We start from the raw sequence: 25,111 nt of genomic DNA, 5'->3' as shown, positions 1-25,111 counted from the left end.
TGCATGCATTTTCATTGCATGTGGGATTACATCTTACATAACTAAGCAAAGTTTCCCTTTTTTTTACAAAACACCCATGACCTTTCTCTTAGGTAAGAGACCAAGAGTATGGACTGAAACCCTGGCAGGAAAAGCAGAGGGTTAGACAAAGAAAATCCCCATAAACAATAATTAGAATAATAATTAAATGCCAGAAAAGGGCAAAGGCATGTGCTCTCTTAAAAAACCTTAGAAGAAAATAAACAAGGATAAACCCGCTGTGAAAAACCTCTTGGGCTATCTTTAAAAGCTTTCCCAAATTTTCCAATGGCTGTTATTAGCGATTCTTAATGCATGAGGTCGTCATTTCAGAATAAATCTTTCAGTAATTCAAAACAAGGACTCTTCAGTAAATAGTTGAAATTAAGGGGAGAGTCCAAGTCATCTGGTTTCCATTAGGATGATAAAATAGTTCACTTGAAACCTTTTACAATACACTTTGTTACAGGGAGGTGTCTGCACGGCTCACTCCATCACCGGCCATTTGACACAACATAAAAAGCTTCAAAAGCCATGTTAGGCCTCTTAATCAAAAACTAATTGTAATAGATATTGGGGAGTGTTAGCACAGTGACCGAGAGGTTGTAGCGGTGGTGTGGAAGCGGCAGCGAACATTAAACACAACCCCGGGTGGATAGGGCTTATCTCAATTTCAGAGCTCAGCGCTAAGTACCACGGGCCACTATCTCTCTGGCTCTTGCTTTGCGCCACTTTTGGAGTTAATTGCCCCAGAAGGCTCCATCTTTTTAATGAAATTTATAACACTGTCAAAGATCTTGGAAGACACGGCTAATGTTAAGGAGATTTTACAGAAAACAGAGATATAAACACAGGGGAAAAGAAAATACATACTAGGAACCTAATGCATACCAGGCTGGACAGAGCTGGTGCAGGGCTCCCAGGCCTGGAGGGGGGAGGGAGGAAAGCATCCTCACCACATTAACTCTTTCAAGCCTGTGATAGCATCCTCACTAGGAAGTTCTAATAGAAGGTAGAAGCTGGCATTAGCTAGGGATAATGTAAGGGTTCAGTGATGAGACTTATGACACTGGAACTGCCAGCAAGCCAGAGTTGAACGGAGACTTGTCACATTTCAGTGCGGGATACTGTGCCAACAGTATGGCCGGTGCTCAGGAGGTTTTTTTCAGGACTGATGATTACATAAATAATCTTCTTAACATAGGGCGCATTTTTTTCATGATTTTCAGGGTCCTTTAAGGTTAGTTCCCTACAATCAGCTCCTTGACAAACCTAGGGTTTCATTAATCACCCACCTGGCCACAGATGGCCACTCCATACATCTCATCCCATCCTTCCTCATGTTTGCCAACCCTGTCAAAGAAGGATATTAAACGTTAAAGACTACAGGCAATTCTTGATGATGAACTAAATCTTAAAACAGCAAAGGGAAGATATAAAGTAGAAGGGGGAGGAGAAGACAAAAAAAGGAGAAGAAAGAGGACACTGGACCTTAAGTAATAGTACTGTTCTTAGTTGTATTTATTTTCTCAGTACCATGATAACATACAAGGCTAACTTTGAGGCAAGCTGGAAGGAAATCGAAATTTTCAGTGGCATTTTGCATTTTTCTATAATTCTAATATCATCCTAAAACTTAAAAAAAAAAAAAAAAGCTTTTAAAAATAACAAATTTGCTACAAGAAAGATAAGTGTGTCTTTGTGCCAAACTGGCATTCATAATTCTAAGTAAATATTACCAGAAGAAAAGCACACCATTCAACTAAACGATTATCAACTAGCCAGGAAAAAAAAAAAAAAAAAAAAACCATTTGCAGCAGGTAAAGATGACTTAACTTCCCTTTCTAGTTTGTCCATTCTTATGTTTGATTCTGGGTCCTGACTTCCTTTTGTGCTGCTCCGGGCTATGCTGTTTTCTTGAAGGTGGAAGAAATGAAGTCAGAAGTTAGCAGGATTCTTGGGTGGGTAAATTGTTTGCTTTAAGGGCATGGGGATCTAAGCTGACTCCTCAATGCCCTTGTAAAAACCAGAGTACAGTGGCTGCAACCTCAGCACTAGGGAGGCAGAGATGGGAAAAAGCCGTGAGTCTCACTGGTGAGTCAGTACTGCCTAACCAGTAAGCCACAGTGACAGACACTGTCTCAAAAAGCTGGGTGGACATCCCCTGGAGAACAAAACCGCATCTGCATACATGTGTACCTACATACACATGAACACACATATGCCTGCACAAACACATACATACAAAAGAAGTGAAATCATTACCACTGGTTTTCTTATTTATAGAAATACTAACATTAAAAGTAATTTCAAACTGTTTGATTTTTAAAAAACTGAATGATTATTTAAAAAGAGAAAGAGCTGAAATGCACATGGAGAGTTGGTGTACGGAGCTAATTATGACTGTAGAACAGACCAGTACTTCAGTTGTCATCTCTTCCACGATTTCCAAATGCAGGCTTCTAGCTTGGACATCTTCCCTGTGCTTCAACCCAAACCCCTGCATCCCACTTAGGCTGCTGGCTACTGTACTTCTCCCTCCTGCCTGCCTGACCCTGGCCCTACTGTGGTTCTTCTTTGTGAGCTGTATATCAAAAAAACCACCACTTCCATTAGGCTCGTCTGCTTGTACTCTCTGACATTCACATGTACCTCCACACACACACACACCACACAAATCTCCGTTCTTATTCTTTACTGCCATTTTCTGCTATTTACGCACATAACGAACATCTCCACCATACTTTCAAGTCCTAGAAGGAAAGGACTGTGCTTAGTTACTCATCTGAGACAATCTGAGCACAGATCCAAAGAAAGAAAGAAACTGCATATATTTTTAATGACCGCAACACCAAAGATGGCATTCTCTAAATTAGATTGGTTAGACTACTTTAAAGTGCCAACGACTGACAGATCTTAGAGAGTTTGTTTTTCCCTGGCATTAGAGAGACTAGGAAGGCTCTGCCTTCAGCTGGGCACTTCAGCGAGCCCCTGGTCTGTTGTTCTTGACAGCCAGGTCAGAGGTAGCTCAGTACTCCATGTGGGTGCTTCAGCCAATCCAAACTGGGAGGAAGAAGTAAAGAGCCAGCAAGTTCTTTTTAAGTTATTATATACTGAAGACATACAGCTACACCTACCTACAAGGAATGCTGGGAAATACATTCCAGTGACAAAGTTTTCTAGCCATCAAAAAAGACAGGAGGAAATGGGGTATTAGTGGGCAATTATGAACTGAGCCAATTATCATATCTTAGAGAAAGTAACCACTTAGAACAGGGTGCTGTGCCTCTAATCCCAGAATTTATGTCAACTAGTAGTCACTGTATTCTCTTCTCTGATTCACAACTAGTAAACTACTTTCTATCTGTGGGATTTGCCCGTTCTTCCCACTTCATATACATAGAGATGTATACTTAGGATGTCATCTTAAGTGTCTAGCTTCTCCCGCTAAGTGGATAATGTTTTCAAGGTTTATCCATATATCATATGAGTACCTCATTTCTCTTTGTGACCCAGTATGATCTAGTGCATAGCTGTCTCATGTTTTATCTGATCACCAGTTGGTCATAGTTGGAGTGGCTTCCACTTTTGGCACCTTAAATAATGTAGATAACAAGATTCTTGACCTCTTATTGTGTACATAGATTTTCAGTTCTCCAGGGTACATACCTAAGTGTGAAATCACCACACCCTATGAAAACTCTGTGGTTTACATTTCGAGAAACTGACACACTGTCTCCCAAGGGGGCTATTTCTTACTCCCATCCGCAGTCACTTTCTCTCCTCATTAAATCTTGTTATCAAATGTCTTCTTCTTTCACCATCTTAGTGAATATGTACAATGGAATGTCATTGTGGTTTTTACTTACATTTTCTTAAGAACTACAGATACTGGACATTTTTTATGTACTTCTTGGTAATTTGTACACTTTCTTCAGGGAAAGGATCTACTCAAATCCTAGTACACAAAGCCCCTGTGTGGGTAATGGGGTGGGGTGCATATGTGTGTAAGTGCAAATGCCCATATGTCAACCTCAGGTTCTTGCCATATGTTACCCAGGCACAGTCTACCTTGGTTGTTTTTTTTTTTTTTTTTTTTTCTTCTTCTTTTTCTTTGCTGTTGTTTTGGGTTTTGGGGTTTGGGGGTTTTGTTTTGTTTTGATTTGTTTGTTTTATTGATGCAGGGTCTCTCAGGGGTTGAGAGCTTATCAATTAGGCTAGATTGGCTGTTCAGTGACTCGAGAGCTCTGCCTATTTGAGCACCCCAAGCACTGAGTACCTGCTACCACACCTAACCTTTTACATGGGTTCTAGAGATCAGCCCATTTTTCATAAAATATTTGTCTTCCTGTTGCTCAATTTAGGCATTTTATACTTTGCCTGCAAGTTCCTCATCATATATACGACTTGAAAAGACTTTTTTGTCTTGTGAATCTTGTTTTCACTTTCTTGATGGTGTTTTGAAGCATAAATGTTTCTTATTAACTTTAATAAAGTCAGATTTACATTATGTTTTCTCATTGCCTTTGGTTTGGGTATCATATTTAGAAAACTATTGCTTAATTCTGTTTTAGCGCCTATATTTAATTCCATGATCCATCTCGAGGCTAATTTTGAACATGATGTGGGACACATGGTCTAATTTTATTCTTATACAAATAAACACTCAGTCGCCCAGTATCATGTTTTGAGAGGATTATTTGTTTTTTGTTTATTTTATTTTATTTTATTTTATTTATTTTATTTTCATTAACTTGTTTTGGCACGCTTGTCCAAAATCAGTTGACTGGAAAAGGGTTTATTTCTGGATGCTCAGTTCAATTCCATTGATCTAAATATTGACCTTTGTACTGAAACCATTCCTTCTTGACTGCTCTAACTTTATAGTTAATTTCAAATTTCTCTTGTTTTCAGGATTGTTTTCTTTTACCTACACTGGGTCCATTAGATCACCATTACATTTTTAGGATCAGCCTATTACTGCAAGAAAAAGTCAGCAGGAATGTGGAAAAGATTTACATTGACTCTGCAGATAAATGCTGAGTCTTCCAGTTCATGAACTCAGGATGTCTTTGCAGCTATCTAGACCTTCAACTTGTTTCTATGAGTTTGGTGGTATTCGGTGTGCTTTCTTGAACTTGTTCTAAAGTGTTTTTACTATTTTTGATGTCAGTAAATTGAATTGTCTTCTTAATTGTATTTCCCAACAGCTCATTACTAATGTGTCAAAATAAAAATAATTTTGTATATTGATCTTGTAGTCTGCAACCTTGGTACCTCATCTATTTTCTCCAAGACAATTTGATTGATTCCTCAAGATTTTCTATGAAAGAGATAGTATCATCTTTAAATGGAGATAATATTATTTCTCCTTTCCAGCCTTGATGCATATACATTTATAATTACAATGTCTTCCTGGTTGACTTTTTTCATCATTATAAAGCTTCTATCCTCTTCTTCAGTAACTTTGTGTGTGTGTGTGAAGTCTATATTTTCTGAATTAATAGAGTCACTCTCACTGGCTTTCAGTTACTATTTACCTGGTAAATTTTTCAATGTTTCTAATGTTTCCGCGAATGTAAAATTTGTCTATTACAGAAAAACAAAGGTAAAGCATTTATTTTTATTTCCTAAAACTGGGGAGTAAACCCAGAACATTATACTTGTTAGACAAGTGTTCTACCATGAAGCTAGATCACCAGCCCCACAACTTTTTTTTTTCTTTTTGGATTTTTTTTTTTTTTTTTTTTAGTTTATTTTCAAATTTTTGACATTTTAACTTTTAAATTTACTTACATCCCAATCACAGCTCCCCCGCCCCACACCTTTTTCTTTGAGTTAACTTTTTTATGTTTTTGTGCGTACAGTGAACTTTATTGATGGTACTCAAGAGAGTTGGATTTCCTAGGCCCTTCCCATGATCCTGGAGGTCTGGGATGGAGGCTGTGAAGAAAATGCTTAGTGTCAGGGGCTTAATTTGGACCCAGACCCTTCGGCAGCCGAGGGGCCTCTTTCTTCCTCTTGAGTCCTTGCTGTGGTGGGTGCTCCTGGGCTTCTTACTCATAGGAGATCATGTAGGCCATGAGGTCCACCACCCTGTTGCTGTAGCTGTATTCATTGTCATACCAGGAAATGAGCTTTACAAAGTTGTCATTGAGAGCAATACCAGCCCCTGCATCAAAAGTGGAGAAATGAGTATCACTGTTAAAGTCACAGGAGATAATCTTATCCTCAGTGTAGCCCAGGATGCCCTCTGATGCCTGCTTCACCACCAGCTTGATGTTATCATACTTGGCAGCTTTCTCCAGGCAGCATGTCAGATCCACAGTAGACATATTGGGAGTGGAAACATGGAAGGCCATTCCAGTAAGCTTCCTGTTCAGCTCTGGCATGACCTTGCCCGCAGCCTTGGTAGCAAGAGCAGATGTAGGGATGCTGTTCTGGACAGCCCCATGGCCATAACACTACAACTTTCCATAGGGACCATCCACAGGATTCTGGGTAGAGTGATAGCATAGACTGTGGTCATGAGTCCTTCCACAAAGCCAAAGTTGTCATGGATGACTGTGGCCATGGAGGCTAAGCAGTTAGTGGTGCAGGAAGCACCAATCTCGAGTGAGTAGTCATACTTCTCATGGTTCATTCCCATCACAAACACTGGGGAATTGGAAGAAGGGGCAGAAATGATGACTTTGTTGGCCTCTCCCTTCAAGTGGTCCCCAACCTTCTCCATGGTGAAGACGCCAATAGACTCCACAGCATCTTCAGCACCAGCATTTCCCCAAATGCTATTAGCAGGTTCTTGCTCCTGGAAGATGGAGATGGCCTTCCCATTGATGATAAACTTGTCATTCGCAGCCTTGCTTGTGCTGTTGAACTTGCCATAAATAGAGTCATACTGGAACATGTAGACCATATAGTTGAGGTCAGTGAAGAGGTTAGTGATGGCAAGGATATCTACATTGCCAGATGAGCAGGTAGCCCTGGTAACCAGGTGCCCAATAGAACCAAATCTGTTCACTCCAGGTTTAGCGTTGTGTTTAAGGGATGAGGCTGGCACTGCCTGAGAAGATGTGACTGTCTCTGAAATATGGAGGAGCAGAGAGCCTGAAACTGTCTGTTTAAAATATTTGATGATCTCTGCATCTTACTTAACTGGTATGGTTATCACATGTATATTGACGTACATGAGAGATACTTTACAGTATGACATTTTAATAATCTCATTCATCGGCTTTAGTTATTTTCCTAGTGACCCTGAGTATTATAAACAATAACTTACAATAATGTAGCTTATGCTAATACCAACTTGATTGTAATCATATATAATAACATTACTACAATGTGGCTTCATCTCTTCCACTGTCTTTGTGCAACTATAGTCATAACCTATATATTTATACACATATTCCAGTCGAATACTTCTTGCGTATGAAGTTGGCTTATAAATAAAAGATTTGTAGAGTCACTAATCCTCATTTTCATACTTACCTGTCTACCTTCATTTACCCATTACTAAGTTACTTCCTATTGTCCTTTTATCTCTACATGAAGGACTTACTTCTTTCAGAGAAAGTCTATTTCCATAATGATTCTTTTTCTTTTCTTCTCTCCTCCCTCCTTCTTCATTGGCTTTGACTTTATTTCTTGTCTAATTTTTCAGGATAATGTTAGCCTGGGTTGGAATTCTGTATACATTGTCTTTCTGTCTTTCTGTCCACTGTGCTAAGAGTTACCCTTCCGGTCTCTGTGCTTCTGGTAGGAAGGCAGCTGTTGATCCTACTGAGGAATGTGTGGTTCCTTTGCTGCTTCCAACATTCCTTGTTTTCCTTTGTCTTTGAGTAGTTTGACTATGATTGAGTGACTCTTCCTTTCAAAAGTTATTTAAGTTAACTCCTTCTGGCAGTGTAGTTGAACTCACATAGACATGAATCTGATGTGCAAAATAGAAATACTAATGCTTACCACTTCTGCCTGGTAGAAAACATCTCATATGTTTTTTCTTAAAGCCTAGACCTTTTGGGGGGAACATATTGGAAGAGGACACTGTTTGCCTTGCTATTTCTGTGGTTCTGTGCAGGCAGAGCCTCTACGTGCTCTCACCTCATCTCAAACATGACACCCCCAACGAACCCCCCAACTAGTCATCCTCTTTCTCATTGCAGATTATCACTGGACCACATGCCTGGAACCAGTAATGTTTCAGATTCATGGATTGTTTCAGTTTTGTAAATAATGGCATATATAGGATGAGTTAGCTTCGGGTGGGACCTAGTTGTAAACATAGAATTTATTTATGTTTCAGATATACTTTTTCCACACAAATTAAAGACAATTCTATATAATACTTATAGTGCAAATCAATTTTGCCTCTACCCCATTACGTGAGGTCAGAATAGAAGCTTCTGTTGGTGGTGCCATGATGGTGCTCCAAAGGTTTCGAATTCTGCAGCATTTTGGATATTTGATTATCCAGTTAAAGATGTACTTAAATGGTCCACACAGGTACAAGTTTATCTAGGACTGGGGATTTGTAAGAGGTCATGTTTTCTATCTAAACCCAGAACAGTCTGGGAAACACAGGGAGTTTTCATTCATCGTCTTGTTTCCCCTCAACCAAAGTCTTTACTATCTGATAACATTCAGTTTTTGTGTTTATTGATCAGTTCCTTTGGTCTAGAATAAAATCCCTATGAGTATCCAGAGAAGACTTGGTATTATATGATTGTGGTGCTAAGTTGTAAGCACTAAGTAACTGTTGAAAATCAAGTGAATTTTTGTATTAGTTGACTGAGTCCTTTTTATTGGTTTACAGGTGTATACAAATGTGTATATATGGGGAGGGCATACATGGTGTGTGTGTGTGTATGTGTGTGTGTACACTTGTGCACGTGTGTGTGTGTGTGTGTGTGTGTAGGCCTAAAGTTGAAGTAGACCTGGTAAATTGATTGCTCTCCACCTTATTTATTGAGTCAGGGTCTCTCACTGAACCCGGAGCTCACTGATTCCAGCTGCTCTAGCTAGCCAGCCTGTTCTGGATAATCCCTTGCCTCTGTCTCCCAGGGGCTGAGATTACAGATGGCTGCCACACCTACCCCACATTTGTGTAGGTGGTGAGGATTCACCATTGAGACATTTCCCAAGGCCTGATGCCTTAAAAAAAAATATGTCTAGTTTTTCAGTTTCCAAATTTAACAACATAATAAAAAACACAAAATTCTGTAGGATAGCAGCATTAATGAAAGAGCATTTTTTTTTTGTAGTGAAAATACTAATTGACTTTTAAACTATTGGGCCTATGAGGTTGTAAAGAATTCAAATAGCTACATTCTTTCTGATCCCCAACTCTGTAATGAAAGAGATATAGACATTTCTACCATTTACTCTGGAATGTTGGCTGTAGCCTGTATCACCCAATGTGTTAAATACAAGATTAGTGTCTGCAGAGGCAAAGCTCCCTTTCTGTAAAATGCATTCAAGAGGAAATCGCCACCTTTTCTTCCTCTTATTATTGCAAGAACGTTACTAGTAAGACCCATAATTACTTTAAATATTCCAAAATGAACACAAGAGCTACAAATCTTACAGCACCATCGGAGGCACCCCCCGAACTTTGGACTCTAAAAGGAGCCAGATAAAGATGCTGCCCTTTCCCCTCTATCAGTTTACTATATAAATGAGAAGACATAAAGTAGTTTTAGATTTAATTAAAGTAATTGACTGAATTGCATTTTGTGTGGTGATCGTCATTAACACTCCTGACCTTTCTGTCACATACATATGCCAGAGGATTTTTCCGATGGATATTTATTATGAATATTATCATCAATAAGCACCATCAACATATTAAAATTAATTTTAACTTCTTTATGGAAGACTGAAAGCGCAACCAGCTGTTGGAAACCGTCCGGTCTAAATCATTTTTTTATCGATTCAACATGGATAAACCTCAAGTAGAACTAACAGGAAATTTTATGGGTGTGCGTGTGTAGGCAAGTTTCTATACATATAAAAGATTTCATTTTATTTCATATCTAACTCTGGTTACGTTAACAGCATAACCTTATTTTCCAAAGCCCAAGGATCTGATGGCTATTTTAAGTACTAACTGTGTAACCCCCATGAGGGCTGATTTCTTGCCCATGTGGATATGAGGTGGGGGGCGGTGGGCATATGGACATTTGGTCTTATTTTGACTGCTTGCAAAGAGCTTAATAAAAGACAGGCTTTGGTGCATCAAAAGAACTTAGTCCACAGGTGTTCTGAGAGGGAGCTAACTTGTGTGGAGAGCAAACAATTAAGCTGTGGAATTTGAGACCCTAAATTGTATCAGTTGAGCACCTGTCCTGGAGGAGGAGGAGGAAAACACCTTTCATTACATTACCCAGGGGCATGGCGGGCTTTGGGCTGTGTAGAGTTACAGCCGATCCTATTCAGGCTTGCTAGCTGAGATGTGGCTCCCTCTGCTCACACCCGTCACAGGCTCCAAGTTAAATGCTTGCCTTAATGACTGTCCCCAGCTCGATTAGCCCCCGTAGCCCTGTGTCTCTCCACATCTCTTCCTGCAGTTACCATTTTACCCAGAACTCACCCAGTCCGTACTGTGCTAAAGATTTTGAGCACAGAATTCATGTAATCCTTCCAACAATACAAAATATTTATTTAGAAAGGCTAACGTGGAACTGAGGAGACAACCCAGTCAGTAAAATGCTCGCTTTGTAAAGAGGAGGACCTGAGTTGAGTCCTTAGAACCTATGTAAAGAATGCTGGGCATGGTGTCCATGAGTGTAGTTCCAGATCTGGGGTGGGGGAGTGGGAGCAAAGAAAGATAAGCAGAACCTTGGAGCTCACTGGCTAACCACTCTAGCTTACTGACAATAAGACCAGTGAGGCCAGTGAGAGACCCTGTCTCAAAAAGTAAATAAACACACAAGCAAATAAATGAATAAAAATACACAGTGGGTAGCACCCAATGACACTTAGAGTTGTCCTCTGGCTCTCCCACACAAGCACACACATGTGGGGACACACCCCATAACGGTGCTCTGCACACACATACATCAAAAAGAGAGAAAGAAAGTCTAAATCATATGTATAATGCAATGTAAGTGTGAGGGAATCAAAATTATACACCTAGTGCCACAGATTGCCAAGCTCTGCATCTTCATCACTGTGCTGTCTCATCTGTAGGTCCTTTGGTGGGACTTCTCACCTTCTTGGGGGAGGAGCTCTTCCTTTAGGCTTTAGTGTTTTAGATTTGTTACAGTTGTAGTATATCAGCTCTCTTCTCTCCCTTCTTAACCAATCCTACCACCCTTCTCCAGGATGACCCCAGTCATGCATGGGCCATCAAGTGTCTGTCAAAGCAGTTCTCCTTTCCTGTACTCCAGAATTGGAAATTCAATTCTTGCTCCAATTTGTACTGCAGAGATCTCATGAGCTGCCCCCATGAGCATACGCTAACCAGGCATCTTTCTCAACAAGCCTGTCCTTCCTCCAGCACCACCCAAAGATAGTCCTGTTGGAAACACAGACTCTCATCTGGCCTCTCCCTTCTTCCTCGTCAGACTGATTACAGTGCTTCTCACTGACTCTCTGTCCTAAGTGTTCAAGTCTGTCCTCCAACCCTCTACCAATAACACAACAGTTCAACAATTGTTCTAGAGTTCTCACAACTCAAGCAGGGACTGGAGGGGAAATCTTGGCATCTAGTTGGTAGACACTGGGGATGCTGATAAATAAATACCTTAGAGAAGAGATTCTCAACCTTCCTAATACTGCAACCCTTTAATATACTTTCCACATGTTGTGGTGACTCCCCCAACCATATTTTCATTGCTACTTCAAACTGTAATTTTACTACTATTATGAATCCTAATGTAAATATCTGATAAGCAAGATATCTGGCATGTGACCCCTGTGAAAGGATTATTTGATACCTCCCCCAAAGGGGTCATGACCACAGGTTGGCTCCTATGAGAAATCCTTGCCATTAAGAATTGTGCAGCATCAAATCTTGCAGTGCTAAGACATCCTGTTCTGATCCAAGCTACTAGCATCTTACATCTCCTATGACTTCATCCATGTCCTTCTACTGACAGCCCCCTCTCTTGGGATGTTCAACACGTTCTCCATCCCACACACCCACAATGATCCTTTGCAAACACTAATGCAGTCCTCTTAGAATCCATTCTGGTCTGATGCCTTTACAGATAAAATACTTGGCATGTTTCTTTACCTTGCTTCAAGCCACTTTCTTCTTTCTTCTCTTGCTTATGAGGTGACTCTTAGCCCATATAGCTCTCACATTCCCTTTACACTCTTTCTCAAATGTTATCCTAACAGGAGAGTCTTCCCTGACCCTCCCGCCCCTTCTCTCCCATGCCCAGCTTTAACTGTCTATTAGCATTTAATTCTTTCATAAATACTACTGCTATTATCTGCTGATTTGTCTCCCTGTTTCCTCTCTCCTCCATCACAATTGCACTCGGTCTGTCTTTTACTGTTAGACAGCTGTCAGTAACTGTCCAGCAGATAATAAACACTCAGTAAATGCTTAGTGAATTGACACTCATTTTTTCTTAATGAATATGCATATTATATAAACTACAAGGAGAATTAAAGATTCTTTTTCTAGACTCCTTTGCTAACCATAGACAACCATGTGGATTGAAGACTGAGCTGACCTACTGGACAGCTGAGTCTTCCCAGACTCTTGAGCTATAAATGCATGTTTGAGACATCTAGGCTCTGCACACCAGGTGCACATGCCAGCCACAGTAGGAACCAGGAACCTCTTCCAGTATAACCCAACAGTCTCTCTGAACAGGGAAGTCATGTTGCTTCGGACTAATTCTTTGTTTGTTGGCTAGTTTTACGATTACAGTCTGGATGGGTGGATCCATTTGACATGCCTCCTACCTTCTTAAAGACAAGGGCAGTCTCTCTGAAAGCCAAAAGCACTTGATGGATGGAGCCATCTCCCAAGCCCTTTCACAATTCTGTGCTGTGGTTCGGATATGAAATATCCCCCAGAAGTTGGAACACTTGGTCCCGGCTAGTGGTCCTGGCTTAGAGGGTTGCAGGTCTTTCAGACATGGAATCTCATTGAAATAAGTGAGTCATTGAAGGAAAGCTTTGAGATTTTATTGCCTAACCCCATTCCCTGACTGAGGATACAGTGTAACCAACACCCAACAGTCTTGTCACCGTGTTCTCCTACCATGATTAATGACACCCCTTCCTCTGGCTGAGTTTCACTAAGGGCTCCAGGAACTCCTGCAAAGTTATTTGCTTAACCTAACATTTGTCAGAATGGATCTGGAAGCTGTAAACTCTAAGCCATATGAAGCCTACCTGTGGTAAGTTGTTTCAGGCCAGCTATTTGATCACAACAGTGAGAAAAGAAATGAATATACCCTGCCTTTTGACATGAAAGTCCCTTCAGAAGGTTTATACGCTAATACAATGGCCCTAGAGGTGGAAAGAGTAACACTACAAGCACAAATGGTGAAAAGAAAGCAAAATAGTACAAAAATAAGCATTGAGTGATAATTAAATAAACTCTGAGTGACCTTTGAAGTCTGGAGAATAGCAATGCGAGACTGATCTGGGGTGGTTGGCATGGGCTTCATAAAGGAGGTGGCATCAGAGTTGGGTAAGAAGTTGGAAAGATAGTAAAAGTAATTATGATGTGTCCACAAGGGAGGGTAGGCATCGGTGACAATGATAGGTGGAGTTCAAAAGGTGTGTTCTGGTAAAAGAGACCAGTGTGGCAGAGGCTTTGGACTTTGTTCAAATGGTGTTTCCCAAACTGTTCAACAAGATGACCAACCAGCCTGTTACCTGCACAAAGGAGTTTGACCTTAACCCTACTTGGGAAGTGATAGGTTAAGCAAATGATTTTTTCAGGATTTCCTGGAGTCTTCAGTCAATGGGGGTGTGGGGGGTGTGGGAGGGAATGTAGTATGCATTGGGTGAACCGTGGATTCATGAAGAGACACAAACAAAACCCACAGTGCCCACCTGGCAGGTTCTTCCAGGAAGACATTGTCCTCTTAATAATAAATAAATAAATAAATAAATAAATAAATAAATAAATAAATACTCAAGAGGCTGTGCCCCTTTGGTCACATCCCCAGGTATTTGGCAGCAAGAGTGTCATTCCTGGGACACTTGGTTTGACTGTAATCTTTGTAGGGTCTGGAGCGTATCTGGCTTTGTGATTCTAGCAAATGGTGAACAGTAAGAAGAGTACTATATATTGCTGTGAGAAAATAGATAGATGACTAATTCCCTACTGAGATAAGAGGATGTATTTGAGGATGCTTTCTAGTTGCTTCTATGAACAGCCCATCCAATTCTCCAATATGAACATTAACACATTACAAAATAAAGCCTTTCTCTTTGACTTTATGCCCTACACATATTCCTATGTCTGTGAGTCAGAACCATGAGCTGCCTAGCTCCTACTTGTTACTGCATCAGGGAACGCCTAATGTGGTCTTCTCCTGGTTAGGCCACCCAAGGGAGGCTCCTCTATGCCTTCTCCTACTCATTTTGCATCTCAGTTGACCTTCCTGACTCCCAGTGCCTGTGGGATTATGAAACAGAGTTAGTCAATTTCCACTCTGGGGTCCTGGCTTTACTCAGTCAAAACTGCAGATGGAATTAGATCTGGAAGGTCAGATCAAATCTTTTTTCTTGCCTTGTTACCTGGATGAATTGTCGTCTTGCTAGGGAATCATCTACGTAAGTGAAAAATATAAGTAAAAATATGTTGTCACATCTCCTCATGTCAAAGGAGTAGGCAACACATTCAAAGCTCTGTTTTATATCTACCCTTCTTTTCTTAAGCCTCACAATACCTCTCAGTAAATATATAATAGTCCTAATAACTTTCTCTATTCAATGTCTCTTATTATTTTATATCTATTATTGTTCCCCACTACACAAATTTTTTTGCTATGCTGAAGGAGAATGGCTTGGGTTGGGCGCTATCTGTTTCCTCCCCCCCGCCCCCCCCCTCAGGCTCATCAAGCCCATGACGCAAACTGAGTAGACCTTTGGCACCAATGTATGTTTTAAGGCTGAATCAGATCATCTTCTGTCTTTAAGCCAATGTTTTTAGGGCCTGCTTTTTAAAACTATACTTTCAGAGGAGACCCCAGGACCCTTTGGGTGTCCTTCAGTAAGGTACTTTTACATCATTATGCCAGAGAAGCCCAAGAACAAAGGTTTTTAAGGACACAACTGACCCCTGAATTTGGCCTGGAAATATCTCTGCCTCACTTCCAGAGGGCCATCTTGCTTGATGACTTGGCCCCAGGCACACCCTGCAATGGCAGTTAGAACTCAGGCCAGGTGCAGGAAGAGAGCGTCACAAAACACCTCCAGCCATCTGAGCTGTCCTCAAACTTGCCTCATGGGCTTGTCTTGAAGACCGTCAAAAAGGGAAGGACCTTTCTGGACACCCTCTGCTTTCCTTCTGTCCCTCAGAAACACATGGAAGGTTCTCTGAGGCTCTGATAACTGCAAAGTGTTCTCAGTGTGCCACCCACCAGCACTCAGTCAATATCAGTGCATACCTTCAGACATTGCCCAGATAAGTTCTGTTTGATCGGGTGACCTAAAGGTGAACTGTAGGTCAGACTTCATTACGTGTTAGCCAAGCTCAAGTCAGTACCAAACTTTCCCACTCTGTTCTGAAATATCATGAAGCCCCTTCAGGGAGTCCACTGATTATACTGTAGAGGTTTGTGTGAACCAACCAGGGTAAATAATTAGACTGTTCTTTTAATTAAGATTGCAGTGCCTTCTAGCACAGTGATATTTAAGATTGTGACGGGCGTGAGGGTAAGTACAGAAACAGTCTTCACTGGTGATAAAAAGCAAAAGGAACAAAGAACGTGGTGTCCAATATGTGAAAATACCCTGCAATTTTGGAAATCTGCTGTCTGAAGTCTCCAGGGCACTGGGAGGAAATTTTCAATTTAGCACACATTCTGTTTGCCAAGGTAGAGACTGGTCTTCAGTACCAAAAATAAGTCTGGGGAAAGGGGGCTGGGTGGGAGGTAATGAAAGGCAGGTACTATGCATTTCTGGTTGGCATAATTGCAAACTTTTCTTAATCATCTGAACTTTATGGGGATAATAACAATTAACACAGATTCCATAATGGGCACTGTTTCAAATCTGTTTCACAGAGCTTTATAAAAATATAAGCTCATGAAGAAAACCAGTTCAGTTCAACATGAACTTTCCATTACTTTTAACACATTTTACTTACTTTTAATTGATGGACGTGTTACGTATTTTCTCTACCCAAGAGTTTTTCACACCTCCTTAATTCAAACCAGCTTGATTTTTGCCATTCAAATAGATAGATTTTATATGCCATTAACTGGAAACCAAATAAACGAATACTAGAATTTATTAATGGATTACAATGCGTACATTATTTCTTAAAGAAATTTCTTTCGTATATTCAAAATATGGTAGCTTTTAACCCTACCTAATCCTTTCAACACCCTAATGATGAAGATACTAATATTGCACAAAGTATCTGCTCAAGTTAGTTTTAGAAGTGGGAAAGAGGAGCGGTCAAAAGTCCTACTGCTTGTTTTAAATCACACAGCAGAGAAAAAGGCCAGCATCAGTAGCTACTCTGTCCATGAGTAAGGTCTTCAGGGAGCTTAAGATAAGCAAATTGAGCCAGGCGTGGTGATGCACAACTGGAAACCTAGCACTAGGGCAGTATAGAAGAGTGATGAGTTTTAGGTCTCCCTGGGTTACATAGTAAGTTCCAGGCTACCTTGTGGTACACAGAGAAATCCTGCATCAAAAACCCGAAAAGATGCTGTGCAGGATGGCTCAGAAGGTAAAAAATGCTTGCTGCCAAGCCTGACAACCAGAGTTTGGAAGAAGAGAACAGACTCCCTCAAGTTGTCTTCTGACCTCGACATGCACGCTTTGGCAAGTATACACACACACGCACACACACACGCACACGCACACGCACACACACACACACAATATTTTAATTGAAAAGAATTAAAAAGTATAACAAGCAAATTGATGGAGAGTTGTTTGTTCTTTTAGCTGCTTCTTTCAACGGTTGGTAATGTTGGATGCTGTGCTGGGCACATTTTCTCAGTGTACCTGCCAATAACTGTTTTGTATCTTGCTTTCATTTAAACACAGCTCTCTGTAATCTTCAATTTTATGCACTTGTGGTCAAGCCACATTTGATATTAGTTGAGATGAAACCTCAGATATTGCAAGGTAATACGGACCCACTTGACACATCAGATTGAAATAAAATTAAGAGCATGTATGTCTGACTACAGGGATTTTTAGTTGTTGGCTGCTTGTTAACCAGCTCTGATGGTTCGTCTTACAGCTTACACATCGTTGTAATATGTAAAATATGGAACAACCTAAGTATCCAGCATCAGAGGAAGTAGAAGAGAAACTGCCTAAGGGAACAAAGCCAGCTGAGGATGGAGCAGGAAAAGACACACTCAACATAAAAAAAAAAAAAAAAAAACAAACAAACAAACAAACAAAAAAACCCAAAAACCATATGTGTGAAATTCACATAGCTAAATTATAACATGCTTCAAGCCTAATTAAATTCTTCACATTCCGAACATTTCACTGCCCTCATCTCATCTCATCTAAAATCACAGGGCCCCCTTTAAATCTTTTTCTTCTCTCAAGCTCCTTTACAGTCTGGGGTAACCACCACAGTTCCTAATCCTCCCCACCCTTCCTGCTTTCCTGTTTCACTGCCTGAATTATGACCCTTACTCTCCTTTACCTAGAAGACTGGAAATGCCGAGTTATAGGTTGCCTTGGGCTTCATCTCTCAACAGTGGTTTCTTCCTTCAGGGCTCGTAGTTACTCGTCTGAAACAGAACACATCCAAAGTTCTGAAGCCTGCTGCCATATGTCTCAACCCTAAAGAAGCATTTTTCATCACAGGATCATTCATGCTGCTGAGGACCACATTAAAAGGCTCTGAGAAGATCTATAGGGAACAACACATGCACTGGGGCTTCTACTGTTTCTCACATCTTATTTGGTCTTAAAGCTTCCTTCTCCACCGAGCACCGTCTTCTTCAGTCAGTGATATCTGGTTGTTACTTTTCCCCGAGTAATAACACTTTCTGGTCAAATCTTTCGAATAGTGTGGCTCCCTGACTCTTCATTTTGAACAGCTCCTATGAAAAGCTGTAAGCCTTGGTTTCAGTGACTGCTGCCCATCTAAAGCTCTTCTTGAGTCACTCCTTTGTGCTTGCTCTGCTGCAGATTTTTAGATCTCACACACTTTTGTTCCAGAGTGCTTCTTACCTACAGGACTGTGTGTACCCTTGGCTTTGTGACTCTGCAGCACAGATCATACTACCTAGCATGCACTGGGGACCCCACATGTATTGATAGGTCATATGTTGCACTACAACCAAGTTCAATACATTACAGATTGTAGGTGTCGGTGCAAATTCATATAAAATTTCTCAAGAGTTAGAAGTACGTAACCTTAAAAATATGTAACCCCTTCCATCACGGTAGCTGAGCCATTTCCAAAGAGAGGTTGAATGAGTCTTGTTTTCATAGTGAGGAAGTACTTTATAAAGAAAATAAGTTTACTTCCTCTTACAAATTTGCATATATAGGGTCTGGGGGCCTTATCTGGTGACGTCAGCCTTATTGTAGACAGAGATCCAAAGCAACACTGAACATCACAGGGAGAAGGGCATAGAACATACCTGGAGGGGGTGTCTCCCTCTTCTTATAAAGCTGCAGGCATAGAATCGTGAGATATCCACTGTAATCACTTTATGTGATCCTAATTGCTTTCCCAAGCACCCACTGAACACCATAGATACAAGCTGAAGATACACTCACGTGTACCAGGTTTGGTACTGGGCACCACTGAAGGCTAGTTCTTCCCCAGGAACCTGATACATCCCCAAAAGGAAAAGTAACTCCCTGGCTCCAGGCTAGCAAAACAAGGTTCATTGAGAAGCTGCATGTAGCTCCCAAGAAGTTAGTTTTCAAAGAGTTGCATAAAGCAATTTTTTTTTTTTAGCAGAGGCAGATCTGTGAATGACTTTGCCACTTTCCAGCTGGGTGAGAAGCTTCACCTCTTCACACCTCCTTTTGCTTGTCTGTAAGATCAGGATAAATGAGGCAGCATTGGAAAACATTTAACACCTTTCTTGGCACATAGCAGGCCATCAATAAAAGGCAGTGCATGGGACTCTGCTTCCTCTTGAGTTTCACAGTTTATAAAAAAATTTTTAAAAAGGAACCACTCAAATAAAATTAATAACTGACTCAAAAAATCTGTTACCAAATGTATTTTGGATGAATCTATTTATCTTTGCCACTCTGTGTGCTAAATTTAAATTAAAATGTGGGCTTCAAAGGAGCCCTTCCAGCTCAGCAAAACAGTACTTAGAATTACACACTTGAGCCACACATTTTAGTGCTGACTGACCCCAGATAGTGCCCAAAGCTTGGCAGTGTGAGCCTTGATGTCATGAAGAAACAGTTGGAAAAGACCCATATATCAGAGAGTTCCAGTGCTAAGGTGAGGACCTTTCACATTCTTCTATTATTCTGCAAGGGAGCAAAATATAGAAGACAATTTAAACAGGCTGGGCAGGAAACAATGCCCATCTCCCATGGAGGACTGAATCAAGTCACGCACAAAGAGGTCTTGACCACCATGGAGTAAGGGCATCAACTCTGACAGTCAAACACCAGTCCCCTCCCATCCCAGTTAAGGAGGCCACTGGTTCCCTTTTTTTCTTCCCAGAGATTATCATGATCAATTTGTGTGATGATTATGGAAAAAAATTAAAACAGCATTTCCAAGGATCAAGTTAATAGAAGTCTCCAAGACTAGAGCTTCCTGGAGGAGGAGGGTAAGTTTTCTTGGAGAAGAAGAAGGAGAAGGAGAAGGAGGAGAAGGAGGAGGAGGAGGAGGAGGAGGAGGAGGAGGAGGAGGAGGAGGAGGAGGAGGAGGAGGAGGAGGAGAAGAAGAAGGAGAAGAAGAAGAAGAAGAAGAAGAAGAAGAAGAAGAAGAAGAAGAAGAAGAAGAAGAAGAAGAAGACACTTAAACTCCTGAGAGATGGTTATAGTCCCACAAGTAATGGAGAGCCTCTCCCCCTTCCCCACTTTCTCCACCTTTTTATTGGTGGTGTCTTATGTCTCAATTAAACTCTGGAGAACCTCTCTCCCTTAAGAGCAGATAATGAATTTAATGCAAATTCCAAGGGGAAATAACTGAACAAGGGGGCATAATGGAGTCAGAATGAAGGAGAGAGAATGGGAATTTGCACACCACACATGGGACTACAAAGCTGCGTTCTCCTCTGCATGTCTAGAGACAAGAGCCTACATTTCCTAAATGCACACGAAAAATCTTTCCTTTTCCTGTACTTCCACCCAGCCTGGGAGAAAAAGGTCTCCAGGGAACCACTGCCTTCTACAGGATGGACAGATAGATCTACATAGGATCCTATGGAATCAACTGCAGTGCCTCCTCGGAGTCCCAGCTTCCTTCTCATTCCCTTTGCTTCCCACATAAAAGTCAAGGAGCTTTGCAGTCCCGCTCCCTGCAGAAAACATCTGGCAACTGGACTGAATGAAATCTGTGGAATCAGCTTATACCCCATCATTTTTCTTCATGGGCCATGCTGCACACAGAGCCAGAATCTCCCCTATACAAATTTGGCTTCATAATTCCACCAAGAAGATCCAAAGCAACAGGCTGCTCAGCTCGCCCATTTACACATGAGTTTTCTTTTAAACAAGCAAAGGACGTTTCTATGGTAGTTGGTTTTCACGTAGGCTTGTCAAATACACTTTAGTCTTAGTTGACCATAACCCCCTCCTCTACTCTACCTTCCCATAGCATTAGTTCTTTGGTTTCAGTTTCATCTCACTCAATTTCGTTGAACCTCATTAAGTATAAAGCCTTGAGAGGCTGGGGAGATGGCTCAGTGAAAAGGTGCTTGGGAACTAAGTGTGAGGATCCAAGTTGGCATCCTCAAAACCCATATAAAGACAGATGTGTTAGGTCAGGTCTGTAATCCCAACACTCCTTTGGTGAGATGGGAGAGAGAGAGACAGGAGAATCTCTCAAAGGTCATGGGACAACTAGGCGGGCTTGTATTGCTGCAGTAACAAAAAGACACTGCCTCAAAAAGATGTAAGGAGAAGACAGACACTAATGGCTGTCCTCTGATACACACACACAAATGAACACACATAAATAACACTTGGATTAAAACTGTCTAGAATGTTCTTAGTTGTGCTGCCTCAGTTTTACTGCAATTTTCTTCTGTTTAAAGGTATGTGAATACATACATACATGAGAGAGAGAGAGAGAGAGAGAGAGAGAGAGAGAGAGAGAGAGAGAGAGAAAGGGAGGAAAATAAAGAAGGAGAAAGGAATGGAGGGAGGGAGAGATGGGATGGGAAGGAAGAGATATAGAAAGAAGTCAATGGTTTATATATCTGGCCCACCCAGAAAGAATAATCTGTTCTGTTCCCTTCTGTGATCATCTATCTCACAAGGAGGAATGTTTTTTAAAAGAATAAAAAGTCCAGTTATGTTGACTTTCTCACATTTCATCTACAATGTATCCCTTATGCCTTTCCAGTGACTTAAGCAATCTCTTCAAAAATATAATGCCATCATTGAATGCAGAGTAGCAACTGGGATAAATCTGGAAACATCTATTGAGCATGTACATCAGGCCAAGCACTGCATCACAGCACAGAGAGGCCAGTACAAACTGTCAAGTAGGGCCTCGGTGATGGCCAGGTGCCTGATTGAAGGGACAACTGAGCACCATTCTGTCCTGTCCCACTGGGTACAGCAAACTGCTGCTAATGACACCTTCCCACAAGAAGGTTCATTTGCCATAATCTCCTTGTTCTTCCATCCCACTGAGGGACACAGAGAGGTCAGGGTGGACCACAAGATTGTTTTGGCAAAAGGTCATATGAGCAAGCTGGATCTCAGCATCCTTAGGCAGACAGTGGGTGGTCATTGTTTTCCATTTTATCATGTGTCTACCCACTTAACTTGTGGGTGGCCTTTTTCTAAACATAAAAGCTCCATTCTCCACCATCCATACTTCTGCCTTCTCCATTCCAATAGACTCATAAGAACTGGATGTCACATGACAGTGGACAGATGATGTCAAACTACACTGTTACATGGCTTTGTGGATGGGTAAACATGATGGTGCACATTTAGATACCAGACATGTGCAGGTCACTTAAGAGATGCAGTCAAGGGGGTGACAAACAGATCCTGAAGGGTGCCAGCACGGATGACAGCATCTTCTACAGTCAATTATTCTTTTCCAAATAGGAGGGGACCTGAGAGGAGATAAGGGCAGGAAACTATGATCAGAATATATTGTATGAAAAAATATTTTCATTTAAAAATGAATAAATTGAAGGCATATTCTCTAAAATAAAAAAATATATACTATAAACCAAGTTTTGTGGTATCCATCTATATATAGTCTTCATCCTTGAGAAGCAGAAGGAGGGAGACTGCAAGTTTGAGGCCAACCTGGATGTTCTAGTTTGCTTTCTTGCCATCTGATGGGTACCACAGCCAAAAGATACTTTGAGGGGGAAAAAAAGGTTGATTTCAACTTACAGTCCATCATGAAGGAAACTGGGGACAGGAACTCATGGTAGGAACTGAAACAGTGGCCATGGAGGAACCTCCAGACTTTCTGTCCATGCTCACAATCAGCTATCTTTCTTATTCCGCCCAGGTGCATCTGCCCAGGATGGCACATCCCTCAATGAGCTGCTTCTTCCTAGGTCAATCGTTAACTGAGAGAATTTTCCCACAGGCTTCTTGAAAGGCCAATCTAATGGAGACATTTTGTCAATCGGGATTTCCTCTTTCCAGAAGGCTTTAGTCTGTGTCAAATTGATGAAAAACAACAAACAAATAAACAAACAAACAACTTATCAGTACACCACAATGCAAAGGGAGACTGGGTCTTACATATACATGCATATACATACATATCATATAGATACATACATATATGTCATATACATACATATATATCATATACATATATATCCTATAGTATATAAACATAGTTTATATATATATGTGTGTGTGTGTGCGCGTGTGCGTGTGCGTGTGTGTGTGTGTGTGCGTGTGTGTGTGTGTGTACACTGTGTGTTATGCATAACTGCTTATGCTATAGTTTTATTAGACTGGCAATACAGTGGGCTAGTTCAGACCAACATCCCCACATAGGCATAGTGGCTACACTCTGATCTTACTGTGACTACAATACTGTCAGGCCAGAGGAATTTTTTCACTCCATCATAAAGCCATATAGATGGCCATTGTCACATATGTGATTCATCATTGACATAATGTCATTATATCGTTTGTGACAGCTTGCTTCTCACTGTTGCGGGCATCAGCATTCAGGAGCCTTGGGAAGTGCTGAGGGAGCAGCACACTGAGTGCGGATGGCTTCCGGTCTCTCCCTTCTCATGCCTAATATGCACAAAACACAGAAATGGCACCGTGTCCAACCCTCACAACTGTGTAAGCATGAGTCCTGAGCCTGTTTTCTCAGTTAAGAAAAACGAGGAGCAGGAAGGTGACCCCAAGACTTCAAGTGACCCAGAATTTGCAGACCCAAGAAGTAGAATGCAGGCTGGAGCACCATCATTGATGCTCAGGACTCATGCCCAGTGCCTGGCATGTACCTTTTGCATGGTAGGCTCTCAAGAAATATGTGTAGAGCTGAATTACAAAAGGAAGGCTGGAGAAAACAATTCCTGAGCAGGTCCCAGGGACACCCCCCCCCCAGGGTGAACACATAAATCGGTACCCTTTGTAGTGGGGGAACTCCTGATCGCTATAGTGCTCTTCTCTTCAAGTCACACCACACACTCCTCCCCTACACTCTCTCACCAGCCCTCTGGGACATGGAAACATTATTAGTATTCAGGTCCCATGATAGAGGACTGTCTCCAGGGTGTCCACTCTCATCTGCTCCTTGGTCTTTATTCAGGGTCACTGCCAAATCTGCCCAGACATGAGGAAGCCCCCGAGGGAAGTTTCCCATTTGTCTTCTTGGTGGGCTTTCATTTCTTTGTCAATAAGGTGATCTGCTTCACAACACATGTCGATGTATTTGACATCTGTCATAAAACCCAGGTCAGGCAGTTCTGTCTTCTGTTAAAACAAGGCATTCGACAGAGACTTCCTCTGTTGTTTGAGCTCCAGCAGAAATAATTATTGACATGTCTGCACATCTAGCCAACCCTCTTAATGGGAGCCATAAATTACTAGCCCTGGTCACTCGGACAAGGTGATACTTAGAGGACCAGGAGGAGACGCTATGGTATTAGACCTGAAGAGGAACTATTTCGGATACATATCCGTCTTTAACTTCTTTCTAAAGCTAGAGACTGTGGTGGGCCACTGCTGTTCTTATAACGTTCTGAGGTAAATCTTAGAATCACAACATGGAGGGAAATTAATAGTCATTTTGGCAAGTCAGTAGCCCCTCCCAAGACTTTCAGTAGAATTGGCCCTCTTGGAAGATCCCACATCAGGGAGAATTGTGGACACGAATTCCCTCAGTATAGGCCACAAATACAAGCGAGAAGCACAGATCACTTCTCATTATTGACACCCTCAGAAGTACCCATGGGAGACAGACTTCAATTCCCCCAAAGACTTGCCAATTGGGAGATTTATCACAAGATGAATAAACCCACCATCACGTTTGAAGGTGTACAGCTCCCTTGGGCCTCTTTGCATCAAATATAGATTACAAAGTACACGTGGAAAAAATTAGAGACTGCCTCTCCCCTGAGCACAGAATATGGGCACTGTCGCTTTTCCTTCTGGTTAGAAGAAGTGGGGTGACTTTCATGGGGTTAGTGGAATAAGTGATAAGGATTACTTTAGTTATTGTTAATTGAAAATACGGTTTCCTATATAAATTCTGATCATGGGTTCCCCACCCTATCTCCTCCCAGGTACTTCTCATCTCCCTCTCCATCTAACT

The 25,111-nt window shown here is 41.3% G+C and overlaps 1 pseudogene across 1 annotated transcript in view; it reads right to left on the bottom strand.

Annotated features, from left to right (window-relative positions):
- Positions 1–1,974: 1,974 nt before the first annotated feature.
- The window catches only part of LOC117709224 (glyceraldehyde-3-phosphate dehydrogenase pseudogene), a 58,414-nt pseudogene continuing 35,277 nt past the window's right edge, over positions 1,975–25,111 (bottom strand). Inside the window, exons 3-5 of the transcript XR_013111040.1 lie at positions 22,711–22,982; positions 17,840–22,421; positions 1,975–7,101 (exon numbers count right to left, since the gene is read on the bottom strand). The product of XR_013111040.1 is annotated as a glyceraldehyde-3-phosphate dehydrogenase pseudogene (transcript). The remainder of the gene's footprint in view (positions 7,102–17,839; positions 22,422–22,710; positions 22,983–25,111) is intronic.

Source organism: Arvicanthis niloticus, chromosome 1 (assembly GCF_011762505.2).
Source record: "Arvicanthis niloticus isolate mArvNil1 chromosome 1, mArvNil1.pat.X, whole genome shotgun sequence".
Lineage (NCBI taxonomy): Eukaryota > Metazoa > Chordata > Mammalia > Rodentia > Muridae > Arvicanthis > Arvicanthis niloticus.
The sequence above is the reverse complement of the archived record's forward strand: the minus strand, read 5'-3'. Positions and strand labels throughout refer to the sequence as shown.